Genomic DNA, 9,533 nt, shown 5'->3' on the forward strand with positions numbered 1-9,533 from the left:
CCACCAATGAATGCCACGTTCCCAGGATGAGCGTGTGGGTGGCAGTATTCATGGCTGGTAAGTGGGGAGCGCACCCTACACTTCTCAGATGTCTATACCCAGTCACACGATCACCACCACAGACTGGAGCTTCATCTCTGTCAGATCCGGGAGGGAAGGAGCCTACCAGTTCAGAGGAGGAATTTTTTTTTTTTTTTTTTTTTTTTTTTTATCGAATACCACACTTAGCTCTATGTCCTCAATATTCAGAAAAGTATTTTTTAAAACAAGGCAGAATGAAAATGTCTGCCAGCTGGTTTGTTTCTGTATAAATATATACTAGAATGTCTTTCTGGATGAAGCAACTCCCGCAGGCCATAGCCTCTTTCATCTTCTCTTCTATGGGCAGTAGAGTGAGCAGCTGCCCGCCCTGCTCCCCGCCGGCCACCCAGGGTATGCCGGCTCTGAGGCTCACTGCTGGCCCGCCCCGGCAGGGCAGTGGACACACAAGGGAGCTGTCTTTGTGTGGAGTCCTGTGCAGCCTGTGATTTCTCTACCTCATCTGTGTGGCGAGTAGGTGTGAACCTGAGTGACTGCAGAGAATGTATTTATTTAACAGCTTTGTGTAACAAAACCAGAAACAAATGGAAACACTAAATAAATGTATTTTAAATTATAGACAACCTAAGTCTCCTGCTTTCACAGAGACTCTGGGGAGCCTGTAAGGACAGGGGGAGGAAGGTGTGGGAAGGATCTGGTTTGGGGGGATCTGGTGATGGGGAAGACGTTCAGCCTGAAAGAGGAGAACTTGGGAGGGGGAAGAGGAGGAGGAAAAATATCTAGGGAAAAATGGGAGGACAAGGATGCTCCCTCCTGAGGACTCAGGGTGAAGAGGGTTTTGCTAACCCCAGGATTGCTAACTGTAGCCTGTGTGGCCATCCTAGACCCCTGCCTCCTCTCTGCCACTGGTGTCAAGGTTGAGTGGCAGTTGGGGCACTTTAAGGAAGCCCTCTTGTCAAAACCTCTGCCAAAGTTCCTACCACTGCTCCTCCTCTCTGGCTTGGCCTCTGTCTGTTCTACCGTAGGGGACCTCCTGCCCTGTGTCTGGGGTGCTCTCAAAGTAGCCCTCTCCCCATTCCCTCCGCGTCACCTGCCTTGCTTGGATCCCTAGTGGCCTCTCTAGCACAAGTCTGTCTCCCCACCCTGCCCCAGGGTTTGCACCCATAAGCTTCATGACAGAGGCTGCCCTCTGAGGATGGTGGAGTATCTATTCCATTAAGATGTCTGTACCTCAGCCGGGCGTGGTGGCGCACACCTTTAATCCCAGCACTTGGGAGGCAGAGACAGGCGGATCGCTGTGAGTTTGAGGCCAGCCTGGTCTACAAAGTGAGTCTAGGACAGCCAAGGCTATACAGAGAAACCCCATCTCTAATAAATAAATAAATAAATAAGTATCTGTAGCCCTGCCTCCAAGAAGACGAGGGCCGTGCCTGTGCTTGACTTCCACTGAGCCTCTGGTCACAGGTGGACACCCACCAGGCACATGCCCCTTCAGCTGTTCAGGGTTCTGTAAATGACAAACAGCAGGAATGGAGATCATGCGCCTTACTAGGGTTTGAGGGGCTTCATGGGGCTATTTTTCTGGGTAAGTCCTGTGAGCTCTGGCTGAGTCTGTACAAAATGGATGGACAGGGAGGACCAGCCACTGTGTCAGCCCAATCTGCTTCTAACCTGGGTGTATAGACTGCGGCATATAGCCTGGCCCCGTGGTGGTAGGTGGCCATATTCCTTTAAAATTATGTCCCCTGGGCATCTGGCTGTTCTTTCAGGATCTGAGGATGCCTAGATCTGTGTGCCCACAGTTGTCACTACATGTTTAGAGGGGCTGTGCCCATGGATATGTGTCTGTATGTGTTTGTGCATGTACTCATGGGAGCCGTGTCCTGTGTCTGTGTCCACACATCTCTATCTTGTACATGGCTGCATTCATAGGTCTGCCCCTTCATGTATATATGGTGTCCTGTATCTGCATGTATGATGTGTCTACCTGCATGCATGTTTGTGTGCATGTAGCTGTAGTAGGGACACAGTGCTGCCCATAGCTTACCTCCTAGCCCCTACTCAGTCTGCCTTGCACAGCCATCTACCATGGTAAAGTCTGGATGTACCTCCACGTGAGCTTCTCAGTGGGTGGGCTCCCACTGACCCCTGAGGCAGGAAGAAAGACCTCTCCCACTGAGTTACTTCCTCAAGTGGACCAAGGCACCTTCAATCCTGAAAGGTACTTCCTGTTCTTGGCTGGAAAAGAGGTTCCCCCGCAATCCTTAAAGGACAGGGTATCCAAACCACGAGTGCTGGCAAGTGAGCACAGACAGGGGTGGTTCCATGGGACAGGCATTCTTCAGTGGGATGGCCCCAGGGCCTTTCATAGGTGGGGGCACAGGCCCAGGACATGGAGGTGCTAGCGACCAGCCAGAGACCAACCAGGCAACTCCCAGGGCTGAGGCTGAGACTGGGGCCGGGGCAGGCAGCTGGCTCACCTCCCAGCGGGGCTGGCTGGTGTGGGAGATGGCTGGGGGATTAGGTAAGAAGGCACTTAGGTAATGTCTCAGAAAGGCTTCGGTGTGCAGCAGTGGGAAGGTATTGGGTTGGATCCCGCTCTGCCTGTAAGGCTGATTTCAGACACCAAGGATGAAGGTAGAGAGGAGGAGGGGGAGAGAGAAAAGGAGGAAGAGGTGAAGAGGAAGAGAGCAGAGGAGGGGAAGGGAGGAATATGAGGAGGCAGATGAAGGACAAACTGGAGAATGAAGAGGAGTAGGTTGGACTCTGAAACCAGTAGAGGCTGCAGCAAGCCTTTGGTTGCTCTGGATGTGTTGCAGAGCATGGGAACTCCAAGAGGTGTCCTAACTGTCCCCAGTTCCGGGCCCAGTTTGCTCATGGTAAGCTCCCTCGGGAGCTGCTGCGAGGGTGGGGAGGTTAGAGTGGGAAGCGACGGCAGTGGACGCTCCTGGGGGTGGGGGGTCTAGCTTGCCTGCATGTGTATACAGAGAGAGACGGACAGACAGACAGAGACAGACAGAGAGAGTGGCGTGTGCTGTGTGCTCCCCTCCCTGGGCTTTCTGGAGACCAAATTGACCTGAAATGACTTGGGAGGGCATCTTATCTGTGGGCTCTGCACGGTCCCTCATCACACAAGAGACCCTGGAAGGGACTTGCCACTGACTATGTGGGGCCAGGACCAGGACACCTTCACAAATACAGGGACCCTGGAGCTGCCTGGAGACTGGCCACACTGGGGCACTGTTCTACCCTGTCCCTCCTCCATCCACTGCCTGCCACGGATGGTTGGATTCTATTCCTGGAAGGTTGGAGCTGACCCCAATCTGTTGCCTCCCTAGATGGTCCCTTAGGGAGGTGCTGTCACTCAGGGAAGGCAGGTGGAGCTTCAGGCTGATCCTCAACCCTGAGCAGAGATGGTCTTGCCTCCATTTTCCAAAACTCCACCTCTGGAAGTGGGATTAAGGGTTGCAGGGGTGGGGGGTGGGGGGACCTTTCCTGGCAGCTCAAGATTATGGTTTAGGGGTCTCAGCATAGCAAAGTATGGGCTGGAAAGGGGCAGTGGTCCTAGTTGCAGCTTTGCTGGCCTGCTCAGGGATGCGAGTGGGGGAAGGGTCCAGCAAGTTGCCAGGGAAACAAGAGCAAACAAACACTTCCTCCCCTCACAGGCCTGCTGGCCTGCTGGGGGGCCTGTGGCAATGACCTCATCTGCCCACCCAATCCTACTCCCAAGGCCAGGCTGAAGGTGGGGGGTCCCGGGCTGTTTGTGTCGGGCCCAGATCCATGGAAACCGCGGGGGTTGGGGGTGTGGGCTGTTCCTGCTGTAGTCTGTCAGTAGGTGGCAGGAATAAGGACGAGAGAGGGAAGGAAAATGAGAGAGGAGGGGGGCAGAGAAAAGAGGAGCAGGGAGAAAGGAAGGGGAGCAGAAGAGAAGGGCATTCCAGGGAGGAGACAGGAGGGCAGAGGGCAGGGCAAGGGTGTGGAGGGTCCCAGAGGACCCAGAGAAGACACGCCCTGGGGTATAAGAAGAGCCCTGTAGGAGCTGAGAATAGTTGAGCTGTGGTGAGGGAAGACCCTGGGCACAAGACCTTGAGGGTATGTGACAGACAGGGGACATAGGGTGGCAATCTCTTTCAGGGAAGTCTCCTCTAATTTTTTATTTATTTATTTATTTATTTATTTATTTATTTAAGAGGGTTTCTCTGTGTCCCTGGCTGTCCTGGAACTCTGAAGACCAGACTGGCCTCAAACTCACAGGGATGGGCCTACCACTGCAGAGCTTGGGACCGAAGGGGTATTTGGATGTTAGATAATGGTTGGGCTAGAGGCTAGCTGGCGGATGCGGTAAGAATCTCTAATCTGGAAGGTCCAAGCCCTGAGGTCTGAGGCGCCCCCATAGCTGAAGCTTTTGAGCCTCATAAAGACTTTCAGAAAGTTCCAGGCCCGAAAGACTAACGTGGCTCAGCAGGTAGTGCTCCTCACCAAACCTGAAGACCTCAGTTTAATCCCCAGAGCCCACAAGGTGGGTGGGGAGAACAAATGTTCCCAAGTAGTCCTTTGATATATGTAAACACAGCCGGGAGTGGTGGCACACGCCTTTAATCCCAGCACTGGGGAGGCAGAGGCAGGCGGATTGCTGTGAGTTCAAGGCCAACCTGGTCTTCATAGTGAGTCCAGGACAGCCAAGGCCACACAGAGAAACCCAGTCTCAAAAAACCAAAAAATAAAAAGATACCCCCGCCCCTCTCTCTCTCTCTCACACACACACACACACAGAGAGAGAGAGAGAGAGAATAAAATCCCAAGAACTCAACTGAAAACTAACTAGGTCAGCGTCTCTTGGCTACCTGCCAACAGTCAGTGACCACCTGACACCTTTCTGACCTGGGGCTGACAAGTGTGAAAGTCCCTCCTCTAATGGGCAGACAAAGACCAGATGCTGAGAGATCTTTTTTCTGCTGTGAGCTTCACCCTTCACCCACTTTCTGTCTGGAACACGAGACCTGGCAGCAAAGTCACAGCAGCTATCTTGAGCTCTCGAGGAGGGAAGCCCCACTGCCGCTGATGGAGGGACTGCTGGGGCTCCCGCCCTGCCCTTTATTTCCATTGTGCATGTGACTTAAGGCAAGTGAACCCTGGCTGCGGGTGTTGTGCGGTGATACAGCACAGGCTTAGCATAGCCAAGGCTCCGGGTTCTATCTCTGACCCTAAAATAAACAAAACACATTTTTAAAATTTTTGTAAGATTATCAGTTCAAGTAGGTTAAGTAGAAGAAAACTGACACATTTTTCTGTGGTGGCCACAGGGAGCTCGGAGCATCAGGCATCTTGTACAAATTAAATAGCAGCTGCGGCTAAGCTTGAAGCCAGGTTGGTTGTGTAGACCTATGATCCCAAGCTGCTACAGGAAGATCAAGGGTTCAAGACTTACCTGAGCAAATTTCATGAGACCTTATCTCAAAAAAAAAAAAAAAAAAAAAAAAAAAAAAAAAGCCAGGTGGTGGTGGCGCACGCCTTTAATCCCAGCACTTGGGAGGCAGAGGCAGGCAGATCACTGTGAGTTCAAGGCCAGCCTGGTCTACATAGTGAGGCCAGGACAGCCAAGGCTACACAGAGAAACTCTGTCTCGAAAAGCAAAAAAAAAAAAAAAAAAAAAAAGTAGGGCTGAGATGTAGCTCAGTTATCCTGGAAACGCCTACAGCAAAACCTCACCAAATCTAGATAACTAACTCAAGGAATAGCTATTTCTACCCAAGATGTCCACACCCACCAAGATAGCTTTTTATAAGACAGAAAGTATAAATTTCATATGGCTGGATACAAATATGCATATTCATAGGGTACGTAGGATACTGTGCAATGTTCTCTCTGTGCAGGCGTTGCGTAATTCTCAAGTCCAGGGTGAACCCACATGCATGTTATCATATATGTATACTCCTCTGTGTGAGAACACACACATGCTACATACATAATACACATACATGGAAAAAATAGATCTGAGTTGCGAACAGAAGGCCAGTGGAGCTGGGAACCTGAGGCCATTGAAGTACAGAACTGGCCTGTCTGAGGATGGGGAGCTGGGACAGATGTGGCTTTGGGGAGCTGGGACAGATGTGGCTTTGGGGAGCTGGCACAGATGTGGCTTTGGGGAGCTGGCACAGATGTGGCTTTGCCTTTGCAGAGCTACTTCACAGTAGCTGAAACCTCCATAGCCAGGAGACACCCTTACCCATGTCACTTCTTTAATCTGTTTCCCTTTTCTCCTCTTGTCTTTGCCCCTCTGTTGCATTTTTCCTCTTTACCTTTTTTTTAAAAAAAGATTTATATTTATTTTATGCATATGAATGTTTCACCTGCATGTATGTACGTGCACCACGTGTGTGTGTGTGTCCCTGTGGAGGGCAGGTGAGAGTATCTGGAGTTACAGACAGTTCAAGCCACTTTGTGAATCTTGGGAATTGAACCCGAGTCCCTCGCACACGAAGCAAGTGCTTGTAACCATTCAGCAATCTCTCCAGCCCCCCTTTTAAAAAAATATATTTATTTTATGTGCACCAACGTGTGTGTGCACTTTGTGTGTGCCTGGGGCTTGCAGGATCAGGAGGCATTGGGTCCCCTAGAACTGGAGTTCAGCTGGTTGTGAGCCACCATGTGAGTGCTGGGCATCAAACCTGGGTTGTCTGTGAGAGCTACAAGTGCTCTTGAACATGAAGCCATCTCTCCATCCCCTTCTCCCCATTTCATTTGCCTAGGACCCCCCAAATTATATATAGTTTATGTGTGTGCTGCATGTATGTATTCAGTCGTGGTTGCCCATGCATAGTGTATGGAGACCAGAGGTCATTGTCAAGTGTCTATCTCCATTGTTTTCTACCCCACTTTTTTGAGACAGGGTCTCTCAATGAATCTGGAGCTTACTAATTCAGCTAGGCTGACTGACTGGCCAATCAGTGAACTAGGTTGACTGGGCAATCAGCGAGCAAGGCTGACTGACCAATCAGCAAGCTGGGCTGACTGGCCAATCAGCGAGCACTGTTGATGAGTCATCCTCCCATCCCTTCTCCCTCTTCTTCTTCTTCTTCTTCTTCTTCTTCTTCTTCTTCTTCTTCTTCTTCTTCTTCTTCTTCTTTTTTTTTTTTTCTTTTGGTTTTTTTGAGACAGGGTTTCTCTGTGTAGTCTTGGTTGTCCTGGACTCACTTTGTAGACCAGGCTGGCCTCGCACTCACAGTGATCCGCCTGCCTCTGCCTCCTGAGTGCTGGGATTAAAGGCGTACACCACCATTGCCCGGCTCATCCCTTTTTTTTTTTTTTCTTTTTCCCTTTTTCTTTTAAATATACCCCTCTTTTTTTCTTTGTCTATTTTTCTTACTTTCCCCTCTTCTTTTCTATTTACTTTTCTTTCTCTTTGTATTTTTCCTTCTTTTCTCTCCATCCACCCACCCACCCACCACCCATCCATCCAGGAAGTTATCAAGAGCCTTCATAGTCCCCTTCTACAAATACGGAGACTAAGGGTTGTCAGTATTAGCTCCGAGAATATGCGTTCCATGGAGGAAAAAGTGCTCCACGTGAGGAACGCCTGTCTCCAAGCACCTTCGCATGGTAAATGAGCCTTATTGACCTAGGTCTCAGCAGCACGGGGCCATGAAGAGAAGAGGGTCGGTGGGCCTGACACATGGAGCCCTTGCCACGGCATGGAGACACAAGCGAGTCACAGAGACATCAGAGCGATAGACCATGGGTCAGCTCAGAACGGCACAGGCCTAGGAGCCTCTGACAGAGAGAGTGGATACTGGGTATGAACTGCCATATTGGCCAAGTTCACTGGAGCAGTGGCAAGTGGAGAAGGGTCATAACACTGTCCCAACACAGTGCTTGGCTTCAACAAACTGGGATCACACTGAAAATGTTTAGTTCATTCTAAGGGCGGCGGCACCCCAAGGACCCTCTGGGATCGTCAGGGTTCCGACTCTTAACATCAGGATCCTGAGGAATAGGCTCCTTTGTGGACAAGTCATAAGCAAAGCACAGGAGAACACAAGGTGCGATCCACTCGCAGAGTGCCCCAGGAGACAGCAAGAAAGCGATGAGGATGAGCTATTTCCACTACTTAAAAACTATATCCAGCTGGGTGGCAGCGGTACACGCAGAAGCAGAGGCAGGTGGATCTCCGTGAGTTCGAGGCCAGCCTGGTCTATAGAATGAGTTTCAGGACAGCCAGGGCTACACAAAGAAACCATGTCTTGAAAAACCAAACAAAAACCAAACCGAACTATATCCAAGGTCATTAAAGAAAAAGAGAGTAAAGAGGGGACAGCCGATGGCTTAAGTGATGGGTCGCATCTGGAGGAGAGCCCCCTGTGGCCACTAGAAGGAGGCCACTCTTGGTGCAGAGGACTCCTGGTTGGGTTGAGAGGCATGGCTGAGGGATGGGGCAGGGCTAGCAAAGGGCAAGGATCTGTTGTGGGGAACTAAGGTCTGCTGACCCAACGCAATGATTTCCTACCTGATAGCCCAGTTGCAGTAGAGTTTTGGGCTGGGGCCTTCAGCCAGAGCACTTAAGGTTGTGTCCAGGTGCATAGCTGATGAGCCAGCGGCTGGCCATGGAGAAAGAGGAGGATGATGCCGGTTGGCCACGGAGAGGCATGAGATGCTGCTGGCTGGAGGCGGGAGCCTCAAGTTAAGAGGGGGTTTCATGCCTAGGTGAAGTCAGGGAGGACTGCCAGAGGGACACCCCTGGATTGGGGGACAGATTTACACAAGCACTGCTCTGCAGAGAAGCTGGTGGGATATGCCCTCCTGGACCCCCACATTGGAGTACAGGTTAGGCTCCTGTCTACTGACAGTTGTGAGAACTTCACACTGCTTGCACAACTGGCTGTGGTGTCCTCCAAACAGCATAATGGCTCAAGGCGAGGACCATGTGTCTACTATGCCTGGAACAAGGCTCTGGCCCTGTGAGTGCCTTCTGCCTCCCAAGCCAGGGATTGGAGCCATGCTGCTGGGAGTGTGGGCTGCTAGGACGGCAGCCTGGGCTGGCAGGAGGATGGGCAGGAGTGGTATGGAGGGAGCCGGGCAGATGCATACAGCTGCTTATAAAGAGAGATGGGGGAGCCCAGGCAGGTCCGGGAGGAAGTAAAGGCTGGTTAGGGCTGTGGGCCGAGTGCTTCAAGATTAGCCAATGGCTCCTGGGGTGTGCTGCTGCCTGGAGCAGGGCCCAGAAGCTTCTGGAACTTGGACTAAGAACTTCTCTTCTATCCTATCTACTCTACCCTAGGTGCCCCCGGGGACAAGACTATGAGGGCTGGTCTGTGGCCAGGAGGAGGGAGACATTGCTCCATGGGGGGAAGGAAGAGTGGTTCTGGTGAGGAACTAGGACTTTGTGGTTGTCTGGCGCTCGTGTCTGCAGAGCCGAGATCCCCAGTGATTCACATCCACACAGATCTGTGTTCCTCTGTGGTGTCTGGCTCAGGCCAAGGTGGCTAAAACCCCACTCG

The sequence above is a fragment of the Acomys russatus genome, chromosome 25 (assembly GCF_903995435.1).
Source record: "Acomys russatus chromosome 25, mAcoRus1.1, whole genome shotgun sequence".
In the NCBI taxonomy this organism is placed as follows: domain Eukaryota; kingdom Metazoa; phylum Chordata; class Mammalia; order Rodentia; family Muridae; genus Acomys; species Acomys russatus.